Source organism: Octopus sinensis, linkage group LG9 (assembly GCF_006345805.1).
Source record: "Octopus sinensis linkage group LG9, ASM634580v1, whole genome shotgun sequence".
NCBI classification, from domain to species: Eukaryota; Metazoa; Mollusca; class Cephalopoda; order Octopoda; family Octopodidae; genus Octopus; species Octopus sinensis.
In genome coordinates, this window is record NC_043005.1 from 108,026,016 (window position 1) to 108,038,515 (window position 12,500).

Here is a 12,500-nt window from a genome sequence, read left to right on the forward strand (position 1 = left end):
AGCTGCATGAAATATATAGAATTTAGTTAAATTCGAAGGACTCATTTGTATAATTTTCATTTTATCCAAAACCACCAAGAGGATAAGTAGATAGACAAAGAGCATGCTTTATCAATAACATCACAGTTTTAACTTACAAAATGATGCAGAAAAACTAATAGCATGTAGAGAGAAATAAAGGTACTCTACACAATTCATTTACATACATATTTGTTTTTCTTTTAAATATCAAAAAGAAACTTTATATACAGTATATTTGTACATATTCGTATGACCAATGCACCATTTGGCCAATTCTAGTCATAATTTGTTTTTGAAATAGATGATTTATGAGAAAATATACAGTGTATATATAGGCGCAGGAGTGGCTGTGTGGTAAGTAGCTTGCTAACCAACCACATGTTTCCGGGTTCAGTCCCACTGCATGGCATCTTGGGCAAGTGTCTTCTGCTATTGCCCGGGCCGACCAATGCCTTGTGAGTGGATTTGGTAGACGGAAACTTAAAGAAGCCTGTCGTATATATGTATATATATATATATGTATGTGTGTGTGTGTTTGTGTGTCTGTGTGTGTCCCCCTAGCATTGCTTGACAACTGATGCTGGTGTGTTTACATCCTTGTAACTTAGCGGTTCGGCAAAAGAAACCGATAGAATAAGTACTGGGCTTACAAAGAATAAGTCCCGGGGTCAATTTGCTCGACTAAAGGCGGTGCTCCAGCATGGCCGCAGTCAAATGACTGAAACAAGTAAAAGAGTAAAAGAGTGTTTGCATGAACTGGACTAATAGCATCTGCATGTTACTTTTACAGTTTCTTGCAGTCTTGTTGCCATTTCATTGTAGTCATGTTCACCTGCTTGTAGAAGGAAGTTAAATGCTATTTCTAGCAGTCTGTCCACCAATTTGTTGAATGGGTTTGTTTCCTTCTCAGATATAATAGTATGAATAACAATGAATTCTTTGTATTTATCATTATCTTAATGTCCATAAAACTCATCTGAAGGAATTGTCTACTAAAATCTAGTATTTTCAGGAAGAATTATTTTGACATAAAATGATAAAACGTTCCCACTCTTAGTTATCGAAGGTTTCAGATTACTGCAATATAGAGGGTTGGCCAAAAGTCACCCGACAGTAAATCAAAATTCCAGAAATACTTAATAACACATGAACAAAATAAACAAAAACAAATTACACGAACGTGTATAAACAGGAGATACAAATATTACAGGCCCTCCCCGCCACACACACACACACTTACTAAACATAGACACACATAGGGGTATACGCATGTGCAAATAAAGACATACAATAGGAATACAAAATACAAAATGGCTGACCGCTAGTAAGGAGTGACACACAAATAAGAAAGAAGAAAGCAAAGGATCACTGATGAGGTCACAGAAGTGTGACGAAAGAACTCTGGCCAAAATAAGATTAAGATTAATGTAAAAAATAAATAAAGCTGAAGCAAATTAACACCAAATATATAGTGCGTGTGTTCTTATTGGCTAAACTGGCAACATGACCATTTCTAAATACAACAACATCTGTTTCAACACATGATTTCACATCAAGAATCTTGCAAAACAAATATATAAACGTAACTTAATATTCAGTTTTATTTATTCATTCCAATAATGAATGTTTAATAATTGAATGCTGTGAGTTAAAATCACCGTTTTTTTCCCCTCAACATTTGTCTATATTTAGTGAACTCTCATATAAAATAATTTTTGTTTTAATCTTGGTTTTAAATGGTTTTGATTTACTGTCAGGTGACTTTTGGCCAACCCTGTAATGACATTCTCTATTAAGAATACAATGCATATTTAGACTTGCAGTAAAGTACTTTGATTGCAGAACCAGTAGAGTGAACTATTACACACTGTTATTAATTGCTTACAGCTAGATAGACTTGACTTCTAAGTATACTGGTCATGGACAAGCTATAGTGAACTGTCCCACAAGATGGTATCTACCGTAAATCCTTGAGTATAATCCGCATTTTTTTCCCAAAATTTAAAGGTCAAAATCCCTAGTGTGCACTATACACGAGGTTAGAAATGAAAATTACTTTCTAAGCAATGTCCGAGTCTCTATTTGCTGTCTGGTAATGTTTATTCAGACGCATTTTGTGATGTCGGGTGCGAAAATACCTTAAACTAAGCCTGAAAGCAATGAAGTCATAAAAGAATCATCCATAACTTGCAGTAAGCAACAATTATTAAACGTTATTTCTGTTATTTCTGTTATTTCTTTATTTTCTGCAAACAAAATGCACAAAAATGCTACATGTTTGCCTTATGTCATATATACAATAATAATAAAGGGCGTTACCGTATACAGTTTTACAAACCAAGGACGTTATATAGACCTCCTTGACTCAAGTTAGAGAAGGGGTGTATATTATACACAAGGTTTAGGTTTTTCAAAGGTACAGCCCCCTAAAAATCCCCTGCGTATTATACTCAAGGGTGGACTATATGCGAGGATTTATGGTACTTTTAGTTTGATACATAGGACTACTGATAGTTAAATTTTATTGTTGTGGAAACGGCATAGTGAACTATATTGCAATGTGGTACCTACTCACAGCTAGATGGACTGAACTGTAGATGACTACTTAAACATTTTGAGTGAAATTTTAAATCTCAAGTGTCTAGCTTATCGACAGTTTTATGAACATCATTATGTGATTCACACAAATACGTTTGTTTCCTGTCTATTTATAGCCTTGCCCCTCTTTGTTCATCAAATAGGATAGGGATAGTGTGAGTGTACTCCAGATATGATCCAGCAACACAACTTCAGGGCTGACATAGGAGGGGATGCCACTGTACCCGCATAAGGTCAAGTTACACTCGTTTAAATACTTTGCAGTGTTTGTTTGGGCCCATTATGTTTTTCAAGCTCAGATCCCACGTAGGTTAATCCTGCTTTCCATTCCCCCAGATTAGATAAAATAAAGCCAGTCATGAGGTCATTAATCTAATCACCTAATCTCCACTCTCTTCCAAAGTTTTGGTCTTATCCCTAAGCTAGAAACAATTTTTCTTTAATGAAAATTATCTTTGAGTGAAGAAACCAATGATCAAGGATATTGTAAGCAAAACTGTGCTAGAACATTGGGGAAATGAATGTTTATGTGGTCAATCTTGTCTTAGCTATTTGATCAGTTATGCTCATTTAATTAATAAATTTGTCAGTCAATAAATATCTTTAAAAAAATTTTTATTCACAAGCACATTTTCACCTGCTTTCAAACATATGTATCTAAATCTACAATATTCAATACATCATTATGCTTTTAAGATGGTATGGTATGATTTCAGGATGATTGGGCAGTAATTTCTCACAGAGTTAGATGTCATGTAGAGGAATCTCTGTATTTTCCTTTGATTGAACTGAATGGCCGTGTGGCTCAGAACCTTGCTTTGCAATGCTGCAGTTTCAGATTCAACCCATATGCACAGCAATTTATGCAAGCATCTTTTACTATATAGCCCTGGGTTGACCAATGCCTTGTGTGTGAATTTGGTAGATGGAAACTTGTGTGGAAGCCTGTCATATATATATATTATTTTATTGCCCATAAGGGACTAAACATAGAAGGGACAAACCAAGACAGACAAAGGGATTAAGCCGATTACAGTGTGTAACTAGTACTTTAATTATCGACCCCGAAAGGATGAAAGGCAAAGTCGACCTCAGTGGAATTTGAACTCAGAACGTAACAGCAGAGAAAATACCGCAAATCATTTCGCCCGGCGTGCTAACATTTCTGCCAGCTCACCGCCCTTCATATATATATATATATATGTATGTCACAGGTTTCAACACAGTTTCCATCTATATATGTGTGCTTGCATTCACATTTGTTACCCACACTACTTGACTGCTGGTATTTGTACATTTATGTCCCCGTGACTCAGTAGTCTGACAAAGGAAAAAGATAGAATAAATACCAGACTTTAAAAATATGTAAGTATTTGTGCTGATTTGTTTGACTAAACCCTTGAAGGCAGTGCTCCAGCATGGCTATGGTCCAATGACTGAAACAACTTAAAGGTAAAAGAGAGAAACAAAAATAATCCATTCCACACCCTTACAGTAATTTTTCCAAATCACATTCTTGCTTGTGAATAAAAATTTTTTTAAAGATATTTATTGACTGACAAATTTATTAATTAATTAAATGAGCATAACTGATCAAATAGCTAAGACAAGATTGACCACATAAACATTCATTTCCCCAATGTTCTAGCACAGTTTTGCTTCAGCAGGCTATTACTTATAAGCAGTTTCAGACTCGTGATTTTGGAAACAAGGCAATGATCAAAAAGATTATTGTTTTTTTATTTTATTGAAGCAAAAGCTCGATACATACTTTACACTTAATACTTTGCTAGAAACACAAAAAAAAAGAAAAAAGAAAAACGAAAAAAAAAAGAAATGAACAAAGTTTAAACTTCTTTTTGGTCAATAATACTCACCACATAAAATAATAAGTGAATAAATAAGAAATAGAGTTAATAACAACAACAAAAAGAATAACAAGAACAACAACAACAGAAACAACTAAGCAACGAAAGTAAAAGATATCAAAATATAAATACTAAGAATATAATGTTAGAAAAAAAACATTCCCACTGGTTACATATATATATATATATATATATATATACACATATATACATATATGCATATATGTATATATATGTATATATATATACATATATATATTTATATATATGTACATGTGTGTGGATATAGATCTGTATATATATATGTGTGTATATATAAACACACACACAGACACATACATGCAGATACAAACAGACATATACGTAACTACACATGCACAAACATACATACATAAATGATGATCAATAAATAATTTCATGGTTTTTCTTCATCGATTTGACAACATACACATCCAGACTTCTTCACCATTATCTTGTGGGGCGGATGGTGGCAAGTGCAGTGTGGCACAATGTGGGGGAGGTGGGAGCGGGTATGGGCTAGCAGAAGCAAAAAAAAAATATGTAAAACAAAGTAAAATAATAAAAAAAAAGATAAAGAAAAACAGAGAGCCAGCCCACACTACCACCCTGAAAATCTCCCCCTCTTCTCATCGGAACACAAAAAAAAACTGGAAAAATAAATTAAATAAAAAGGCAAAAGTTTAAACATATCTTCAATGCTTCACCTCCTTACTTCCATTTTCTGGAGAATACAGTTAAAATGGGTTACAATAAAAATATTTTTTATTTTCTTCTCTTTTATATTTAGTTTATTTATTTTTCTCTCTTCTTTTGTAGTAACGATTTAATCACTTGATTTTTATATTTATTCATGAAGTGAAAAATTTCAATAATCAATATTATTTACTACTGGCTGACATATCACGCTTTTCTTTTTACCCTTCTCTCTCTCACTATCACATTATTTCTCTCTTTATTATATACTCACTCTCTCTCCCTCACCCTCTCTTTCTCTCTCTTGACATATATATATATATATATATATATATATATATATATATATATATATTTATCTATATATATATTTATCTATATGCTTCTCCCTCATTGCTGTTGAATCTTTCCATCCAATTCTATTTTATCTATCTTCATGTAATTCGTATATATAATTTTTCTTTAAACATGATTTATTATTATTATTATTATTATTATTATTATTATTATTATTATTATTATATTATTATTATTATTTATTATTATTATTATTATTATTATTATTATTATTATTATTATTATTATTATTATTATTATCATCATTATCATCATTATTATTATTAATATTCATATTATTATTATCATTATTATTATTGTTGTTGTTGTTATTGTTATTATTATTATTTGTTTGTTGTTAATGTTTTTATTATTTTCCTTTTTGTTGTTATTGTATGTGTTTCCTTTTATTTCTCGTTTATTTTTATTCCCCAATTTCATTGTGTCTGTTTTTAATTTGCCACTAAGGTCTTTGGCAGATAATTAGAAAAAATCTGAGTTGGACTATAAAGATATGAAGATAGCAGAAGTAGAATAAGAAGACGAAGATGAAGAAGAAGAAGAAGAAGAAGATGAAGAAGAAGACGAAGATGAAGAGGATGAGGGGTGGTGGGGGAGGCGGCAGAGAAGAAGAAGAAGAGAAGAAGAAGAAGACAATGATGACAGTGATGATGACTACGACGATAATGATGATGGTGATGATGATGAGGAGGAAGAGTGGGCAGGGAGAAGGAGATGATGATATGAAAAATATGAAAAAGAGAGAATATATATGTAGCATACTAGATAAATAAATAAAACGAAAACATCAAAACAAATAATCAAAAGAAAAAAGAAATAGATATAGAGAAAATAAAAAGGCAATAGCAAAAACAACATGAGGAGGTAAAAACAAAACTGCAAAAATATGAAGTAAAATACTGTAATATTTGTTGATAACATTATGTGTTGATGTGAGAATGTCAGAAAAGTTATCTCTTTGATAACATCTTCTATTCTTAAATACAGCTACATGCCTCTTCTATGTACATACTATATAGTATATCTCTAAGTATATAATAACATACATACACGCATACATACATACATACATACATACATATATATGTATATAAATATATATATCATCATCATCATCATCATTACTTAACGTCTATTTTCCATGCTAGCATGGGTTGGACGTTTCGACCGGGGGTCTGGGAAGCCAGGTGGCTGCACCAGGCTTCAATTGTGATCTGGCAGGGTTTCTACAGCTGGATGCCCTTCCTAACGCCAACCACTCCATGAGTGTAGTGGGTGTACTTCTAATTAACAGATTGCTTGAAAAGTGACTCAAAGGCTGAGAGTTTCATAAATGGAACTTAACAAACTGACTGTCAGTATAATATACGTCCAACAGGAAAATCTTGGTATTTGAATCTTTCATGCCAGCACCATATAATAAACACCTTTGATGGCATCACATATATAGTACCTGTGCTTGTACCATGTACAAAGCATCCGTGTTGGTGCCGAGCAAGAACACCCATGGCAGTGCCAAGTAGAAAGCACCTATGCTGGCATCACATAAAATGATTGGTGTTAAGAAGAGCATCCAGCTACAGGAGAGTGTAGTGGGTGCTTTTACGTGCCACCTGCATGAGGGCCAGTCAGGCGGTACTGGCAATGGCCATGCTCAAATGGTGCTTTTTATGTGCCACCTGCACAGGAGCCAGTCCAGTAGCACTGGCAACGACCTTGCTCGAATGATTTTGTCACATGCCACCAGCACAAGTGCTAGTAAGGTGACACAGGTAACAATCATGCTCGAATGGTGTTTTTAATGTGCCATCAGCACAGAGGCCAGCTTGTCACTCTGGCAACGATCTCACTCGTGTGGTACTCTTTGCACCTTGCTAGCATGGATGCCAGTCATCGAATTTGATTTTGATTTCACTTGCCTCAGCAGGTCTTTGCAAGCAGAGTTTAGTGTCCAGTGAAGGAAAGGCATACATAAGTGGACTAGTTGCACCCCTGGCGAGGTCCACAAGGTTATGGTCTCACTTACTCATGCCGAGTCTTCTCAAGCACAGCATATTTCCAGAGGCCCTGGTCACAAGTCATTCCACAGGTTCCCTCAACCACTAGGGTGTGGCACTTTTTCACACAGTTATCCACATCCATTCTCGCCACATGACCACACCAGCGCAGTCATCTCTCTTGCACACCACATCTGATGCTTCTTTGGTCCAACCTTTCTCTCAAGGCACTAACACTCTGTCGAGAATGAACACTGACATTACACATCTATCGGATCTTACTGGCTTCATTCCTTGCGAGCTTACGCATGTCCTCAGCAGACACAGCCCATGTCTCACTGCCATGTAGCATCGCTGTTCATACACATGCGACAAGGTTTCCAGTTGATCCGATCAACTGAACAGTTTGCTCATGTAATTAATGTACAAAGGGCTGATCACTCTAGAGACACGTGTATACTTAATGTAGTTCTCAGGGAGATTCAGTGTGATACGGAGTGTGACAAGGCTGGACCCTTAAAATACAGCTACTATTCATTTTTACCAGCTGAGTGGACTAGAGCAATGTGAAATAAAGTGTCTTTCTCAAGGGCACAATGCATCGCTGAGAACTGAACTCATGACCTTACGATTGTGAGCCAAATGCCCTAACCACTAAGCCATGCACTTTCACTATAAAGACCTTTATTACAACAGGGAATATTGATATAAGGTTAAAAAAAATATCTTTCAAGTTTCTAAAACTAACCTTTCTCTCAAAGTAAACTTCAAACTTTCATTTTTTCTCAATCACAAATGTCTTTGTTTTCTGCTTTTTATCAAAGAGTTTCTGCATTCTTTCGTTGTCTTTTGATTTATTTCTTTACACTATCCATTTACTCATTTATTTGTTCTTCATTAGAATCCCAACAGGTCATTTGAGATATTTGCATAAGATAAGTTTATATTAATTAAAAAAGGTATGACTTTAACGTGTGATTTTAATGGTGTGTGTTCTTTAGTCAATAAACTTTCTTGTCAGGTTGTTCTTCTCTTATCGTTATCTCACTAACACTCTTATTGTTGTTATTACTATTATTATTATTATTATATTATTATTATTATTATTATTGTTGTTATTATTATCCTTATCTGCAAAAAGAGAAAAGGAAAAAGATGATTTTTCTTCAGTTGATTCCAGGGTATGAAATCAAACAAATGATAAGCACAAGAGAAATGGTGAGATATTTTGGATGTTTTAGCACTTTTAAAGGAATATTTCTCCAAAGCTATTTCAATGAAAATGTAAAGCAAATGAAGATTGAATAATTAAAGTAAAGATGAACAGCTTATACATAAAGTGATTGATAAAAAGATAAAAAGATAGCATGGTGGTATATTATGTAAAATGATTTTTAATTCTCACCTGATCAAAGGTGACATAAATTGCAGGGACAACAAAATGAACGGAACTGGATACTTTTAAGTATTTAGTTTTGATATCATTACTACTGAGTTCAAATCTTATTGGTTGCTATCTGAAAGAAGCCCATTGTATATATGCATATATATATATATATAGGTATGTGTGTGGGTGTATATATGTTTGTGTGTCTGTGTTTGTCCCCACAACATCGCTTGACAACCGATGCTGGTGTGTTTACATCCCTGTAACTTAGCGGTTCATCAAAAGAGACTGATAAAATAAGTACTAAGCTTACAAAGAATAAGTCCTGGGGTCAGCTTGCTCAACTCAAGGTGGTACTCCAGCATGGCCACAATCAAATGACTGAAACAAGTAAAAGAGTATATATTGTGACTATATATAGACGAAGCAGCTTCTAGAATTCTTTGTCAAACTATTCTTTCTTTTAATGTTCTTCACATTATTTTAAAAGTTGTTTTAATGATTTTAGTAAAATCTTTATTAACAATGTCTATATTTTTTATTTATTTTATTTTTATTTTATTTTTACTTGTGTCAGTCATTTTACTGCAGCCATGCTGGAGCACCGCCTTTAGTCGAGCAAATCGACCCCAGGACTTATTCTTTGTAAGCCCAGTACTTATTCTATCGGTCTCTTTTGCCGAACCACTAAGTGACGGCAACGTAAACACACCGGCATCGGTTGTCGAGCGATGTTGGGGGGACAAACACAGACACACAAACACATAACTACATTTGTCTTCTAAATCAACGACAACTGACTTGTACAGAAGCTGAATTTGTCTTCCACAATAGAGTGTCCAACTTCAGCACCAAGTGTAGCTGGACTCTGTGAAAGCAGTAGTTTGTTTCTACAACATGTGAAGCTTTTTTTTATAAGTGTTGCTGGTTGGTACAGTAACTTCAAGTACAATATTCTACAACATATCACTTTGATATGGTCAACTTTGCCTTCCATCATACAGAAATCAACCAAATGGTTTCTACACAAAGTACATCAAATAAAATCATCGGGAGCAATGAGTCAGCATGGCTGCAATACAGTGGCTTATATGTGTATAAGTGTTGTGGTATCAGCAAATATAACACTCCTAAGATAGCGAAAAGAATTTACTTAAATATTGAATTTTAAGTGCAGAGAATTTTTCTTGCCATTTCAAAATTTAAGCAAATTATTTGACACATGTTAGGACAGGTATTATGCCTGTTGATACCATCACAGGTCCCAATTTCATTACATAACTTAAAAGTTATCTATGCATGTTATGCAGTCTCTGATGATTTGACAATATAATCAGTTTACAAGGTATTTCTTTATATAATAAATATTATTGTTAATGAACATATGCACAATATACTGAATGAATGTAAACCTTTATCTCTACATTTGCTTATGTAGAAGTCTGTGTTCAAAAATGAGGAATAGAACTACACAGAAGAAAACTTGTAATAACAGATTTGCTCTTCACATAATAATTAAAATATAACAGATCACAGGAAATTCTAAGCTTTATTTATTTGCAATGGTTAAAATCTAACCCATACAAATATTATATATCGTCGGCTCCAGCTCGTATCCTAGCAATGGGTTCGCCAGTGTGCTGAATGTGACTTGGTGTCCAAGTTAGCGGTGAAAGAGTCATGGGCAGAATTTGCACAGGATGGTTGGTGCCGGTGGAGGATGTTGAAGACGCTCCTTTCTTCTCCTGCGTTTATCTCCTCATTCTGTTGACTATTCTGCTTGGAAAAGCTGGTTCCATTGTGGATAGCTGTCCTACAGGCTATCCTATGCATGGAAATCTGTTTCCTTGAGTATGACTGGATATTACTTTGAGCCAGGGTTCGTTTGAGTTGGTCTTTAAAACGGAATTTCGAACCTCATCTAGGTCTTGTTCCGATTGCAACTTCTCCGTAGAGCATGATCCTCAGGAGACAAGAGGACTCCATACACTGGACGTAACTTGCCCAATGGAGAAGATGGCGAAGAATGGTGGCTTCGACGCTTGGTAGTGAGGTGCGGCAAAGAACCTCATTGTTGGTAATGTGATCTTCCCATCGAATATTGAGGATCTGTCGTAGCTTGAAGTATTCAAGGTGCTTGATATCACGGCGGTACAGCTTCCAAGTCTCACAAGCATAGAAAAGAGTAGACAGGACAATGCCACGGAAGACTATGATCTTCGTCCGGATGGTCAGCGTGTGATTGAAGAATACACGTTGGCTGAGTCTACTGAAAGCGTAGTGGGCCGCCCTGATCCACTTCACCTCATCCTTTTCCCACATGGGGGTCTTCAAAAGGATACACCCAAGGTATGAGAAGTGTTCAACTTCTTCTAGAGGCTGTCGATGAAGCTAATGATCGTGGGTGGACTGTTCTGACCTGGTGCAGGTTAGATCAGGGTCATGGTCTTTAATTTGTTTACCTGCATCCTGAAGCGCTCGGAAGCTACGTTGTAGAAATCAACCGTCCTTCGTTAGTTAGTTAGTTAGTTAGTTAATTCTTTGGCTCAAAAAGCAAAATTCAAGGCCATGTAGGGGGACATGGAGTTATGTACAGGGTGGTGTTCAGATAAAGAGTTCAGGCCACTTGTGGTCAAGGGAGACTTTGAACCAAACGGTCATCGGCATCTTCACCATCTCGTCCGGCAGCTTATTCCACGGATCCGCAACCCAGACGGAGAAAGCCCCTCTCCTTCGATTGAGATGAAATCGTCGCAGACAGAGCTTTTTGGAGTGACCCCGTAGCCGACGCTCTGGAGCAGGAGTGAAGAACAGCTCTTTCGAGAGGTTAGGCCATTTGCAGTCCAGCTTGGGGTGGCAATGTCATCGGCATACTGAATATCACGGAGGTCCACGTCTTTGCGCAGAGACATGTGAGATTAAAGAGTCCACCATCCAAGCGACTGCATGTTGATGGAAGGCGAGTCTAATGGGATTTCATTGAACATGGTGGCCATGTACAAAGAGAAACATGTTGGTCCCAGGACGCATCCTTGCTTAAGGCCTCCAGTGATTGGAAACGGGTCTGTAAGGGCATTTTGATGGCATACCTTACCGACCATGCCGTCGTGAAGGGAGCGGACCAGGGCAATGAAGTCATACGTACATCCAAATCAAGCAAAGACAGCCCACATTGCAGGACGGGGGACCTTGCCAAAGGCTGTCTTTAGATCCCAGAAGATGAACATTGCAGGCTCTTGTTATTCTTGACACTTCTTCTGGAGTTGGTGGGCACAAAAAATCATGTCAGTTGGTGCCTTGAGAAGGTTGAAAGCCACACTGAGATTCAGGGAGGACGTCTTCCACAAGGATGAGGAAGCGATTGAATAAGATACTGGAGAAGGTCTTACATGCATTACTCAGGAAAATATTACCCTGCTTTAAAATACATAATGTTTTGACAACAGAAAGGGTACCCAACCCTAGAAAACCTACTTCAATAGACTCTGTCCTACCCACGCAAGCATGAAAACGTGGACGTTAAAACAATGATGATGATGATGACGATGATACTAATAA